This window comes from Helianthus annuus, chromosome 4, assembly GCF_002127325.2.
Source record: "Helianthus annuus cultivar XRQ/B chromosome 4, HanXRQr2.0-SUNRISE, whole genome shotgun sequence".
Taxonomy (NCBI): Eukaryota; Viridiplantae; Streptophyta; class Magnoliopsida; order Asterales; family Asteraceae; genus Helianthus; species Helianthus annuus.
This window is the reverse complement of record NC_035436.2, coordinates 193,294,791-193,310,398: the sequence shown is the minus strand read 5'-3', so window position 1 is coordinate 193,310,398 and position 15,608 is coordinate 193,294,791.

The window sequence follows — 15,608 nt, the reverse complement described above, 5'->3', positions numbered from 1 at the left end:
ATTATACTAGTTTATCACATTTTATATCTTATCTCCACACGAAGTTTTAGGTTAATTAGCAATATTCTCGCTACCCATTGGTCTCAGTAAGGGTGTGAAAAGAGTTACATGTGTTTATTAGTTTTCCGGCTACTTGTTGGTTTGATTTGTTTATCGGTTAGCTTAATAGCTCAGCTTGTGCTCAGTTTGTTTACTATTTATTACTTATATAATCATATATACACACACATTAATAATGTTTATTATTTAGTTTTATATTATAGTTAAATATATATTTTTTGTTATATAATTATATGTTAGATTATATTATATAATAACAATTAACATGTTCATTGATCGCAAATCTTATAATGCATTATGAGTGAAACTAGGGCCGGGTCCATTTCTTAAATAAGATTCATCTTAGGCTTTATTAAATAAGATTCATCTTAGCCTCTCAGGCTTCAATTTTTGTTTAAACTTAGTTTCAATTAGGGGACTAGGGGTGGAATCACTAGTGATGGATTCCATCACTCCCACTATCCAATCAAGTAATGTCATGTCATCAATCCAATTTCCATCACTAGTGATAGAAATGTAGGAGGGGTGGAATCACTAGTGATGGAGGGGTGAAAAAATTGTTTGAAATGGAGATGTTAAATAGATAAATGATCCAACGTTCAAAAAAATCAAAAGTTCAACGCGTGACCGGCTTAACGCGTTGTGAATTCCACGCGTGTTTAACATAGTGGCGGCGGTGTAGCATAACACTATCACTCGTTATACATGGCCATCACGGGACCGCCCCGTGTGGCCTTAGTATTTTGACAACTCAACCTGAGATATTTTTTTTTAACAGCAAATTTGGATCACTGTCGGATCACTGGAGTATCATCGTGTCACCAGCAGAAACACCCGATCATATCCATCTCCACTAGACAATAATGTCTATATACCAATTCAGGAGAAAACCCAATAAATCTGGGAAAAACCTTCTTGTGAGAATTAAACCCATGACCTAATGGTCATAAGCCTTATCTCACCTTCAAGATGCCACTAGACTATAATGCCATGGGCTCAACCTCCTTGTGAGATAATTAACCTTAGATAATTTAAAAGTACCAATCCTATTGGGCTAGTCTCACAAGGTTAAGTTTTGAACTCAAGTTATGCGAGCCCATTTCCGGTTGTAGTAAAAGAAAAACTGAAAAATAGGTAGAAGGTGATTATTTGTAACTTGATTTAATTTATAGGGGCCAATTGTGAACATTTTGATTAAAAGTAGTGTTTGTCAGAGTGCACGACTTTCAGCCGACAACGTTGGTGCACCGACACCCAAAATCCAAAGTCCCTAAAAACTCGCATACAAATTTAAACGTGAATATTCTTGAATCATCACTTAATAATAGTTTTTGTAGTCTTTTGGTGTTTGATGATTCATTGTTACCTACAAAACTCTATCAAACAAAACAACTCAATTCAAAAGAGTAATCTGGTTAGTAAAAGAACTCATTTAATATATAAACCGTTATTGGTGTTTGATAAATCGGCCATGGGAACATCATCATCATTTTCTCTATTGATTTCTGATAGCTCGTTGCATTTGTATTTGAAGGTTGCGTCCATGAAAGAACTAAAGATTAGATTTAAAAAAAAAAGAAAGAAAAGTAATTTTACTCAGAGTAAACTGTCAAAATGGTCCCTGAGGTTTGGTCACTTTTGCCACTTTAGTCCAAAACTCAAACCTTTTGAATCTGGGTCCCTATGGTTTCAGTTTTGTTGCCATTTTCATTCAAAATCAAAATCTGATCAGATTTTTCAGTTAACATCCAGTTTTTTTTGTCTTTTTGCTCCCTTTAATGAAGGGCAAAATGGTTAGATTTTTTTATTTCGTTATAATAAAACGTTAAAAGATCATTTTGCCCTTCACTAAAAGGGAGGAAAAAGACAAAAACTGGATATTAACTGAAAACTCTTACTAGATTTTGATTTTAGATGAAAATGACAACAAATTGAAACCAAAGGAACCCAAATTCAAAAAAATTAAGTTTTGAACAAAAGTGGAAAAAGTGAAGGGCATTTTGACAGTTTAAAAAAAGAACTTTGATACATCAACTTTAGTTTGAAATAAATGCCTAAGTAGTAGGTACATACTTTATGGGTGTAAGGAGTATATCAGTATTATAAAAGATTTAAGATATAAGGCCATGGGTTATGGGCGTGGGTTGGGGAAAACGTCCAAGTCATCACCCTGAGGGTTTGGTGTAACACCCCGTGTTTTCCAAAAGTCAAAGTCAAAGTCAAGTGTTGACTGTTATTGGAATTAAAGATTAATAAAGATTAATTTCATTTTAGTTTCATTTTGATTTTCATATTATTTGGAGTAAGTGTTGTATAATCAAACTAATCGACCAATAATCGAACTGTGAATCAACGACCGACTGTGAATGATAGGAAGTAACAATGCAATAAAGCTAGTCAATCAATAATCAAAGCTAATCAAATCAATCATCAAACTCAAGTGTGGGGATTTTAGTACTTTTTATACGTGTGTGTGTGTGCCTTATGTGTTACTTGTGCATGTTTACTTTTATGTTAAAGTGTGTGGTGAATCAATCAAAATCAATCAAGACTCAAAGGTGAATCAAACTCAATGGAAATCGAACCCGAAATGGTTGTAAGGATGCTTGTATGTTAAATATAGTCCCGACTACTACTAAAAGTAATTTGATTAGGAATTCTATCATCCTCAAATCATCGTTCATCGAAGTCGAAATATCAAAAATCGTCGCGAAACACTCAAAACCAGGCAAGCCGATCGAACAGGGCAACCTGATCGAACAGGCTAGCCGATCGAACAGGGCAACCTGATCGAACAGGCTAGCCGATCGAACAGGGCAACCTGATCGAACAGGCTAGCCGATCGAACAGGCTGTTCGATCGGACAGCTGCTCGATCAGGGATGCTGTTCGATCAGCTGACCCTTTCCTCTTTTGGAAGCCTATAAATAGGGCTGTCCTTGTCAAACTTTCCACTTTTGGAAAAGCTCTGACCGACCAGCCTCTTCTTCTCACTAAATCTCAGATTTCTCTCAAACCGGTAAGTATTTCACTCTAATCCTTGTACGTTTTTGTTCATTAATCGATTCTCCATCTTTCTATCTTTCAAAACTTGGATTTCATCCATGAAATCACCAAGATCTAGGTGTTCTTGGGTGATGTCATCATGTGTTCTTCAAGAACACTAATTTTTGGCATCATTCCACCATGAATAACTTAGATCTAACCGATTTCCACATAAATAACCTAAAATCTTCCAAAGATCTTAACATTTCACGGTGGAAAAGGATTGGAAGATGGGTTTTCATCTATCTTTCAACTCTTTTACACTCAAAACGGTGAAAACGAGACTTGAACCGATTTATAAATCAATCTAAACAAACACATGGTTCAAGATTCGGGTTCTACCGGGAGATATACCGATTTCGGGTTAAACGTTAAACTTAAGTTCCAAACCGCCTCTGGCCGAGCTTGGGTGATTCCTGCTCGAGTCAGTAGACTAAGTAGGGACTTCAGCTTTGTGGTTCAACTCGTAGTCAAAATATCTCTAAAACATCAACAATTAACGGGAATAACCAAGTGTTAAGTGATAGGTTAACCGAATCGAGAAGCTGGCCGAACGGCTAGGCTGTTCGATCGAACAGCCCAACCGAACGACTATGCCAGCCGATCGACTAGGCTAACCGATCGACTAGCACTTAGTCCCACAAACTCATGAAGTGTAGTATTGACGAGGTACTGTTCGATCGACTACGCCACTCGATTGTAATCATTACTGCTCGAATCATGAGATACTATACTTCAAAACACTTAGACTTTTCGAAACATTGGAATGTCACCCGATCGAACATGCCAACCGATCGAGTGACATATTTGAAAACAATGAAGTGCTAGCCGATCGGTTGGACTAACCGATCGAACAGCTGTTCGATCGGCCAACTTGAAAGGTAGTACAAACCATCATACACAAACACATCCTTCACATCAAAAGAAGAAATAATCCACTTGAAGGAACCAGCCGATCGAGCCAGCCGGCCGATCGAATGGATGTTCGAACGGACTTTCAAACCAATCGAACAGCCCACTCGATCGAACTGCTGTCCGATCGAATGGCCTACTCGATCCAAGTACATTGTTTACTTTTTCCGCGTTACTCATCGTTGTGTTATCGAACTATTCAGGCTAACCTATTCTCAGTGCTCCTTTCAATCCACAACCAACCACTGTGAGTATACTCGATCCCTTTTTGCTTTCAGCACTTTTGGGTGTTACATACGTAATCTATCAAATTCACAAACAACACAAACTATTTGAACGCTAACCTACTTGCATGTATTACTTGTCTAAATGATTGCTGTTTATTATGTTTACACGTGGAGTGCTATCTGCCTGCTTTAGCAACGTAGTACTATAGTTTGGACTCAGCACCCGTTCACACGGGGGTTGCTAAGGACAATTACTTGCATGGATTACGGTGGTAATCATGTATTGCGAACTGTCTCAGACAGTCAACTTGAAGTCATTGGTATCGATGGTCCCATGTTGATAATTTACATGCATCGTTTGCCCTTGTGTACGTGCTTGGTTATGCGTAAACTTTTCGAACTTTATATGCTATATCAAACTTGTGTACTCACCTTTACATTATATGTATTGACTTTTATTTTAACGTATGTGACAGGTGTTTAAGCTACTAGCGTGCTAGGGAAGCGAGGCAATAATAAGCTTCTAGGAGCCTGTGACCTTAGGACAGTGTCCACATACCTGTTCCAGGGCCATAATTATCTGTAGATCTTGTACTGGCACCTGTAGTCAGTAAGATTTACAGTTAGTCGTCTAGAAGTCTTAAGACAATATTTAATTCGGTCTGTAATAATTAAGAATTTGAGTTGTCGGAACAGTTCCCATATTGTTTAGTTGATTTCTATGATAACTTGTTATTATTTGGGACACGGTATGGGACGTGTTATATAACTGAATTGTATGATAGTTGTTGTGGAAACTTCTGAACAATCTGTTTCGCTCAGTGCCGCGCCCCGATGATTCCGCCATCGGTTGGGGTGTGACAGATTGGTATCAGAGCCATAACTATAGGGAATTAGGTTAGACACGATCTAGTCCGGATCGCTGTCTTAGAGACCTAGACTATAGTTAGGAACCAAGAGACCAAGATTATGTGCTTATTTTATGTTGTTTCCTTCTATTCTATCATTACATCCGAACTCCGAGCCAAATTTTGTAATTTGGACGGGATTAGGAGTGAAACCCGCGAAATTCCTGCCTAAATTACAATTTTGCCAATTATTTTGTGCGATTTTCTATCAACAAACAGGGGAGAATTATACCAAATCAGGGCTGAAACCCGTAATTTGATGAAAACTTTCCTCTTAAAACAAGGAAGAAATTGCTAAGCTAGGGGTGAAACCCTAACCTTGGCAGTTATTCCGACTTTATTTCATCTCGCCAAGGCAATTGACGGACTCCAACGACCTGAACTCACGAGTATGGCCTAGAATGCGCATGCATAATGCCCAAGAATCGAGGCAGAAACATGTCCCCTAGAGTCGAAAGTGACGACAAGTCAACTGTGAATAGTTAAATTGCCATGGTTAGTCAAAGTCTAGTAGCCGCAGACAATCCATTTTCCGATTTTGAGTGTTGCCTTGTTGATTTTATATGATTTACCTGTTTACGTGTTTTAAGATTTGTTGGTTACTCCATTTGTTATCAATCTGCGTGACCTTTGTTGCTATCCTATCTCGATTCGAATCCCTGTTGATGTGACCTAAACGAAACCAGTGTACTATGCTACGCTATACGACTAAGTTAGACGATGCAATGTGATGCTACCCGATACGCAAAACGAACGACACTCGACTTGTGGTTATAGGTTTCTGTTTTCTGACTACCTCTGTGATAAAATTTCGTACGTGTTTAGGGAATTAAGTGCTCTACTTGCTTAATTGCTTATGTGCTCTAATTGCTTATGTGCTTATGTGCCTCTATGATTATGTGCTTATGTGATTATATGTGTTACGTGACGTGAGATGCGACGTGATTCTAAGCTTTAGTAAACTAAGACGTGCGAGATTCGAATTCGTTGTGTTGAGCCCTATGGCGATGTCTATTGCAGACCATGTCGACATCATCAAGAATTCGCCAAAACCTTTCCCGTCAGGAAAAGAGAGACCGACGTCTCGCCAAGCTCATCTCGAGGTCTGTAGCAAAAGCCGTCAGTGAGGTGTACGAAAACACCAGCAAGTCGTCGGAAGAATCCCGAACCCTCACTGAACCCAGCAAAGCTTCGTTCAGTTTCAAGCAATTTAAGGCATGTGGACCGAAGGAGTTCACCGGTGAAGAGGGCCCTACAGGCTTATTTCACTGGTTTGACTCTGTGGAAGTTACCCTTCGTCAAAGCGGATGCCCGGATCATCTTCGAACTCTCAATGCTACCGGTGTCTTCCAGTCGCGGGCATTGGACTGGTGGACAGCCGAAAGGAATAAGCGCGGGAACGACGCTGCCTACGAGCTGACGTGGGAGGAACTGAAAGCTATCATGCTGGACGAGTTATGTCCTCCCCACGAACGCCAAAAGTTGGAGGATGAATTCTGGACCATCAAGCAGAAGGAGGGCGACAACGCTGGTCTCACCGCCCGTTTCAAACAACTGAGCATTATCTGTCCAGACCAGGTCAAGACTCCCGAGATGACCATCAAGAAATACATCCGTGCTCTTCCGGATTGTGTTGCAGATTATGTGTTCGCCGCCAAACCCGCATCAATCGAGGAAACCTACCTACTCGCTGCCGAGATTAACGACAAGCGAGTTAAGGCTGGTGTCTGGGATAAGCCATCCAAGTCGTTGCATCAAGTTACTACCGCATCAACCGACAACCCTACCACTCAAGCCTCCAAGTCCTCGAGAAGAAGAAAGAAGAACAAGAATTGCGCCGCCGCAACCAATGCTGCTCCTCTTCAGTCAGTACCGCCACAACAGCAACAACCACAGCGCACTGCGCCAGTGATCAATGCGCCGCCGGCTAAGCGTGCGTACACCGGCCCCCACCCACTCTGTGCTACATGTTCTTATCATCACCCGGTGGGTGTGGCCTGCCGTTTCTGTGTCCACTGCAACGTTTACGGGCATTTCACTGCGAATTGCCGCTATGGTCCTCGTCAAACGCAAGCTCAAGCCGCTGTTAACCAAGCCCTGCTACCTGCTCCTCAAGCTCCTCAAGCTCCTCAAGCTGCACAGGCCCCGGCAAACAATGTTCGGACCTGCTTTGCATGTGGTGACCCTAACCACTTCGCAAACCGGTGCCCGAACAGAGTGGTGAAACAAGAAGCTCAACAACCCCAGCAACAACAACAGCAGCCTCAACAACAAGCCGCTCACGCCAGAACTTTCAACATCAACGCACGCCAGGCTCAAGCTGATAACAACGTGGTCAATGGTACGTTCCTTGTGAATGGTATATATGCATCATGTTTGTTTGATACTGGAGCCGATAACTGCTTTGTGTCATTTGAGTTTGAGAAACTTCTTAGACGTAAGCGCTCTTATCTTTCGTCACCCTTCGAAGTAGAAGTCGCTACCGGAAGAACCATTGCTGTCAATTCTGTGCTCCGTGATTGTACTCTCGAGCTCAACAATCATATATTCCCGATTAATCTCATTCCAATGCAGCTCGGAAGTTTCGATGTCATAGTAGGCATGGACTTTCTTCGTGAAAACCATGCTGAAGTTGTGTGTTCCGATAAGATGATTCGTTTTGTGCTAGCTAGTGGTGATATTCTATGTGTTTATGGTGAAACTACTGCAAAAGATCTCAAGCTCATGTCCTGTCTTCAAGCTCGCAAATATCTCCGCAAGGAATATCGAGCCTTTTTGGCCAACATTGTTGTAGCAGAGACGGACAAGAAAAGGAAAGTTGAAGTCAAGGATGTTCCTGTTGTCCGAGAATTTCCTCAGGTGTTCCCTGATGATCTTCCTGGATTACCTCCAAGTCGTGATATCGACTTTCGAATCGACCTTATTCCAGGAGCCAACCCAGTGGCCAAAGCTCCATATCGACTCGCTCCATCTGAGATGCGAGAACTCTCAAACCAACTCCAAGAGTTACTTGAAAAAGGCTTCATTCGCCCGAGCACTTCTCCATGGGGCGCGCCAGTCCTTTTCGTCAAAAAGAAGGACGGGTCGTTCCGAATGTGCATCGATTACCGGGAATTGAACAAGCTGACCATCAAGAACCGATACCCCTTACCAAGAATCGATGATCTGTTTGACCAACTACAAGGTGCTCAGTGTTTCTCCAAGATTGATCTACGTTCAGGCTACCATCAGTTACGGATTCAAGAGGAAGACATACCCAAAACCGCTTTTCGAACCCGATACGGCCACTACGAATTTGTTGTCATGCCTTTTGGTTTGACCAACGCACCCGCGGTCTTTATGGATCTGATGAATCGCGTGTGTAAACCGTTCTTAGATCGTTTCGTCATTGTATTTATCGACGATGTCCTGATCTATTCCAGATCGAGGGCCGAACATGCGCAGCATTTGCGGTTGGTTCTCGAGTTGCTTCAGGGAAACCAACTCTACGCCAAGTTCTCCAAGTGTGAGTTCTGGTTGGAGGAGGTTCAATTTCTGGGTCACATTGTGAATAGTCGGGGTATACACGTTGATCCTGCAAAGATTGAGGCAGTCAAGGGATGGGTTACGCCAAGGAATCCGTCAGAAGTTCGCTCTTTTCTCGGATTAGCCGGTTACTACCGGCGATTCATCGAAGGATTCTCAAAGATTGCTGTACCACTTACCTCCCTTACTCATAAAGACAAGCCTTTTGTGTGGGGAACCGCGCAGGAGACTGCTTTCCAAACCCTCAAACACATGCTGTGCCATGCACCAGTTCTTACACTGCCGGACGGAAGCGATGACTTCGTTGTCTATTGTGATGCTTCAAACCTTGGACTTGGCTGTGTTCTCATGCAACGAGACAAGGTTATAGCTTACGCATCTCGACAGCTCAAAATCCACGAGAAGAACTATACAACCCATGACCTCGAGCTAGGCGCAGTTGTCTTTGCCTTAAAGATTTGGCGACACTACCTGTATGGTACAAAGTGTACGATCTTCACCGATCACAAGAGCTTACAACATATCTTTAACCAGAGAGAACTCAATATGCGTCAACGCCGATGGGTAGAACTTCTCAACGATTACGACTGTGAGATCCGTTATCACCCAGGCAAGGCGAATGTAGTTGCAGACGCCCTCAGCAGAAAGAATTACGTGATAGGTGTTCGAAACATCCAGGCTCAGTATAACCTCGAAGCTCTCATCCGTGAAGCACAACACGCTTGCTTTAACGAGCGTACGTTGAAGAAAGAACGAATCTATCACGATGGAACTCAGCTCGTGAGCAAAGCCAACGGGATATTCTATTATCTGGACCGAATCTGGGTTCCGAGGAGGAACGATTTGCGAAAGATCATCATGAACGAAGCCCACAAATCCCGATATTCCATTCATCCCGGTGCGGACAAGATGTACCAGGACCTTCGCTACAAGTACTGGTGGCCTGGGATGAAAAGGGATATTGCTCTATATGTTGGTAGCTGTTTAACTTGTGCAAGAGTCAAGGCTGAACACCAAAGACCGTCAGGCTTACTCGAACAACCGCCGATACCCGTATGGAAGTGGGAAAGCATAGCTATGGATTTCATAACTAAGCTTCCGACCACGCCATCAGGTCACGACAGTATTTGGGTTATAGTCGACCGTCTAACCAAATCAGCCCACTTTCTGCCAATACGAGAAGACTATAAGGTGGCCAAGCTAGCCCAAATCTACACCGACGAGATCATTAAGAATCATGGTACGCCTCGAGACATCATTTCTGATCGCGACGCTCGGTTTACATCGAGATTGTGGGAAACTTTTCAAGCAGCTCTGGGTACGACGCTGAATTTGAGTACCGCATTCCACCCGCAAACCGACGGGCAGACTGAAAGAACGATTCGTACTATTGAAGACATGCTCCGTGCGTGTGTTATCGATTTTGGTGGTAGTTGGAGCAAACACCTACCGTTGGTCGAATTTTCGTACAATAATAGCTATCACTCCAGCATCGAAATGGCACCTTTCGAAGCCTTGTATGGTAGGAGATGTCGCTCGCCTATTGTATGGCACGAGGTCGGTCACTCACAATTGACTGGGCCCGAGATTCTGCAAGAAACGACTGACAAGATCCACCAGATAAGGGAAAATTTGGCAAAGGCCCGGGACAGACAAAAGATGTACGCAGATAAACGACGCAGGCCCCGCGAATTTGCAGTTGGCGACTACGTGCTCCTAAAGGTATCCCCTTGGAAGGGAGTAGTCCGATTCGGCAAAAGAGGGAAACTTGCGCCTCGATTTGTTGGACCTTTTAAGATTCTGGAAAGGATCGGTAAAGTTGCCTACAAACTCGAATTACCGGAGGAACTCAGCAATGTCCACCCGACTTTCCATATTTCAAACCTTCGAAAATGCGTAGCCGACCACGACGCGATAATACCACTCGACGATCTTCAGGTCAATGAGACGCTACACTTCGTGGAAAAGCCTGTCGAAATCATGGACCGACAGACCAAGCAACTCAGACGCTCTCGCATTCCTATTGTAAAAGTACGATGGGAAGGCAAACGAGGCGCGGAGTTCACTTGGGAACTCGAAAGTGACATGAAGGCCAAGTACCCGCAGTTGTTCAGATAGATCTGAAGCGTCAAATTGGTAAAATCACACGGCGATGTACGGTTCTCGGCCTAATTTCGGGACGAAATTCCCTAAAGGAGGGGAGACTGTAACACCCCGTGTTTTCCAAAAGTCAAAGTCAAAGTCAAGTGTTGACTGTTATTGGAATTAAAGATTAATAAAGATTAATTTCATTTTAGTTTCATTTTGATTTTCATATTATTTGGAGTAAGTGTTGTATAATCAAACTAATCGACCAATAATCGAACTGTGAATCAACGACCGACTGTGAATGATAGGAAGTAACAATGCAATAAAGCTAGTCAATCAATAATCAAAGCTAATCAAATCAATCATCAAACTCAAGTGTGGGGATTTTAGTACTTTTTATACGTGTGTGTGTGTGCCTTATGTGTTACTTGTGCATGTTTACTTTTATGTTAAAGTGTGTGGTGAATCAATCAAAATCAATCAAGACTCAAAGGTGAATCAAACTCAATGGAAATCGAACCCGAAATGGTTGTAAGGATGCTTGTATGTTAAATATAGTCCCGACTACTACTAAAAGTAATTTGATTAGGAATTCTATCATCCTCAAATCATCGTTCATCGAAGTCGAAATATCAAAAATCGTCGCGAAACACTCAAAACCAGGCAAGCCGATCGAACAGGGCAACCTGATCGAACAGGCTAGCCGATCGAACAGGGCAACCTGATCGAACAGGCTAGCCGATCGAACAGGGCAACCTGATCGAACAGGCTAGCCGATCGAACAGGCTGTTCGATCGGACAGCTGCTCGATCAGGGATGCTGTTCGATCAGCTGACCCTTTCCTCTTTTGGAAGCCTATAAATAGGGCTGTCCTTGTCAAACTTTCCACTTTTGGAAAAGCTCTGACCGACCAGCCTCTTCTTCTCACTAAATCTCAGATTTCTCTCAAACCGGTAAGTATTTCACTCTAATCCTTGTACGTTTTTGTTCATTAATCGATTCTCCATCTTTCTATCTTTCAAAACTTGGATTTCATCCATGAAATCACCAAGATCTAGGTGTTCTTGGGTGATGTCCTCATGTGTTCTTCAAGAACACTAATTTTTGGCATCATTCCACCATGAATAACTTAGATCTAACCGATTTCCACATAAATAACCTAAAATCTTCCAAAGATCTTAACATTTCACGGTGGAAAAGGATTGGAAGATGGGTTTTCATCTATCTTTCAACTCTTTTACACTCAAAACGGTGAAAACGAGACTTGAACCGATTTATAAATCAATCTAAACAAACACATGGTTCAAGATTCGGGTTCTACCGGGAGATATACCGATTTCGGGTTAAACGTTAAACTTAAGTTCCAAACCGCCTCTGGCCGAGCTTGGGTGATTCCTGCTCGAGTCAGTAGACTAAGTAGGGACTTCAGCTTTGTGGTTCAACTCGTAGTCAAAATATCTCTAAAACATCAACAATTAACGGGAATAACCAAGTGTTAAGTGATAGGTTAACCGAATCGAGAAGCTGGCCGAACGGCTAGGCTGTTCGATCGAACAGCCCAACCGAACGACTATGCCAGCCGATCGACTAGGCTAACCGATCGACTAGCACTTAGTCCCACAAACTCATGAAGTGTAGTATTGACGAGGTACTGTTCGATCGACTACGCCACTCGATTGTAATCATTACTGCTCGAATCATGAGATACTATACTTCAAAACACTTAGACTTTTCGAAACATTGGAATGTCACCCGATCGAACATGCCAACCGATCGAGTGACATATTTGAAAACAATGAAGTGCTAGCCGATCGGTTGGACTAACCGATCGAACAGCTGTTCGATCGGCCAACTTGAAAGGTAGTACAAACCATCATACACAAACACATCCTTCACATCAAAAGAAGAAACAATCCACTTGAAGGAACCAGCCGATCGAGCCAGCCGGCCGATCGAATGGATGTTCGAACGGACTTTCAAACCAATCGAACAGCCCACTCGATCGAACTGCTGTCCGATCGAATGGCCTACTCGATCCAAGTACATTGTTTACTTTTTCCGCGTTACTCATCGTTGTGTTATCGAACTATTCAGGCTAACCTATTCTCAGTGCTCCTTTCAATCCACAACCAACCACTGTGAGTATACTCGATCCCTTTTTGCTTTCAGCACTTTTGGGTGTTACATACGTAATCTATCAAATTCACAAACAACACAAACTATTTGAACGCTAACCTACTTGCATGTATTACTTGTCTAAATGATTGCTGTTTATTATGTTTACACGTGGAGTGCTATCTGCCTGCTTTAGCAACGTAGTACTATAGTTTGGACTCAGCACCCGTTCACACGGGGGTTGCTAAGGACAATTACTTGCATGGATTACGGTGGTAATCATGTATTGCGAACTGTCTCGGACAGTCAACTTGAAGTCATTGGTATCGATGGTCCCATGTTGATAATTTACATGCATCGTTTGCCCTTGTGTACGTGCTTGGTTATGCGTAAACTTTTCGAACTTTATATGCTATATCAAACTTGTGTACTCACCTTTACATTATATGTATTGACTTTTATTTTAACGTATGTGACAGGTGTTTAAGCTACTAGCGTGCTAGGGAAGCGAGGCAATAATAAGCTTCTAGGAGCCTGTGACCTTAGGACAGTGTCCACATACCTGTTCCAGGGCCATAATTATCTGTAGATCTTGTACTGGCACCTGTAGTCAGTAAGATTTACAGTTAGTCGTCTAGAAGTCTTAAGACAATATTTAATTCGGTCTGTAATAATTAAGAATTTGAGTTGTCGGAACAGTTCCCATATTGTTTAGTTGATTTCTATGATAACTTGTTATTATTTGGGACACGGTATGGGACGTGTTATATAACTGAATTGTATGATAGTTGTTGTGGAAACTTCTGAACAATCTGTTTCGCTCAGTGTCGCGCCCCGATGATTCCGCCATCGGTTGGGGTGTGACATTTGGGTTGAGGCTTGGGTTTGGGGCGTGGCCCCTTTGGCGTGGGTTTGAAGCCGAACGTGGGGCGGGCTAGCAAGGTGACATGGCGGGCTCTCAATGGTCATGTGTCAACTCATGCCTCCAACCCAAGTCCCACCATACCCCATGGGCGTGAGTTTTTTTTCCCATTCCACATGTCAACCAATGCTAAGCCTCAACCCAAGCCCCACCATACCCCACGGTCTAAATAAATCTTAAGTTGTAAATATACATCGTACATATAAAAACCCCAATATATATATATATATATATAGAGAGAGAGAGAGAGAGAATGTATTGTATAATATCTCTTAACATACCGTACGCGATTAGTGTATAACATGTGATTTTGTACATTTTGGTTGTCCGAGTTTATGACCATGCGATTTTGAGATATAACATGCAAACAACCATTTTTTGTGAGTTCGAGTTTGTGAGCCATGCGAGTTTATCACATGCCCGGGCTTGTGAGCCATGCGATTTCTAATCGCGTACGCATCGTACGTTAAGGCCAATTGTACGTTAATTGGCCCATATATATATATATATATATATATATAGAAACGGGATCAGGAGAAAACGCTCCAAGGTGTGAGAACGGTGAGAACGCTTCCTGGCCTAACACGTGTCACGCGGCATAGAGAAGGGCGGAGGGGCTTTTTTGTCCTTTCATATTTCTTTTTTTAAACGCGTGTCACATCCCGTTTCCATTTTTTTGGCGTTTAATAAATACGTCGTGTTTTATTTGTTTGTAGATCAGGATCATAGTTAACATTTTTGGCGTTCTAATTATGTTTTGGCGTTTTTATTGTTTTTTAAATCAGGATGCATGTCTATGATGTAAAAAACATCAGTAATTTTCTTGATGTTTATTATATCAAGTAGGATACAGGTCTATAATTTGACAGACAATTATGTCGTTTTGAAAAGATAAATAAATTCAGTTTTCCATGTAGTGGCTTTTAATATAATAAATGTTTGGCAATAATGTTACCGTCTCTTCATTTTACTGTTTCGATCAATTTCATCGGTGAATTAGTGTTGATTTTTCAGTAATACCTTGTTTGGCTTTTTCGGCGTTTTATAGCAACATCGTGCTTTGATAGCATCCGTTCTCTCAGTTTTCACACTATCAATCGTTTTAGTGTTTCTGGCGTTTTATATTAATTTTTTGGGTTATTGGATTTTATCACCCTTAACTATTGGCCATTGGCCGTTGCCACCCCCACCTATCACTTTGACGCCCGCCACTCCTAACTTAACATTTAGCGTGTTCGGTCACCAGATCACTAACTTTTGATCTTATTACTATACTTTTGGGGGTGTCCTAAGATCACTAAAACCTACCCAAGATCCCTATGACACCCCAAAAAGTATAGTAACAGGATCAAAAGTTAGTGATTAGTTAGCGACGTGGTGAAAGAACACACTAAGTGTTAAGTTTGGGGTGACGGGCGTCAAAGTGATAGTTGAGGGTGGCAATGGCCAATAGCCAATAGTTAAGGGTGATAAAATCTAATAACCCTAATTTTTTAGTAGAGAATTTAGATAATAAAATCAGAAAATTAGATAACAAACTATATAAACTGAAAAAACAAATAAAAATTATAATCTAATTTCTCTTCTAAATCTTCACTGTCATCAGCCTCTTCTACTTTAACCTTTTTTGGCGTTTTGAACCTGTTTTGAATACCTTATTTTTTCCTACATAACGGCCGTCTTCATTAAGGGCTAAAAGTCTTTTTTTCTTCGTTTTTCATGAAAATTTGTCCATCTCATTCAGCAAAAGCTTATAGATATACCCACCTCAGAGTAGAATCCATTCAGTGAAACTTCATTCGGAACA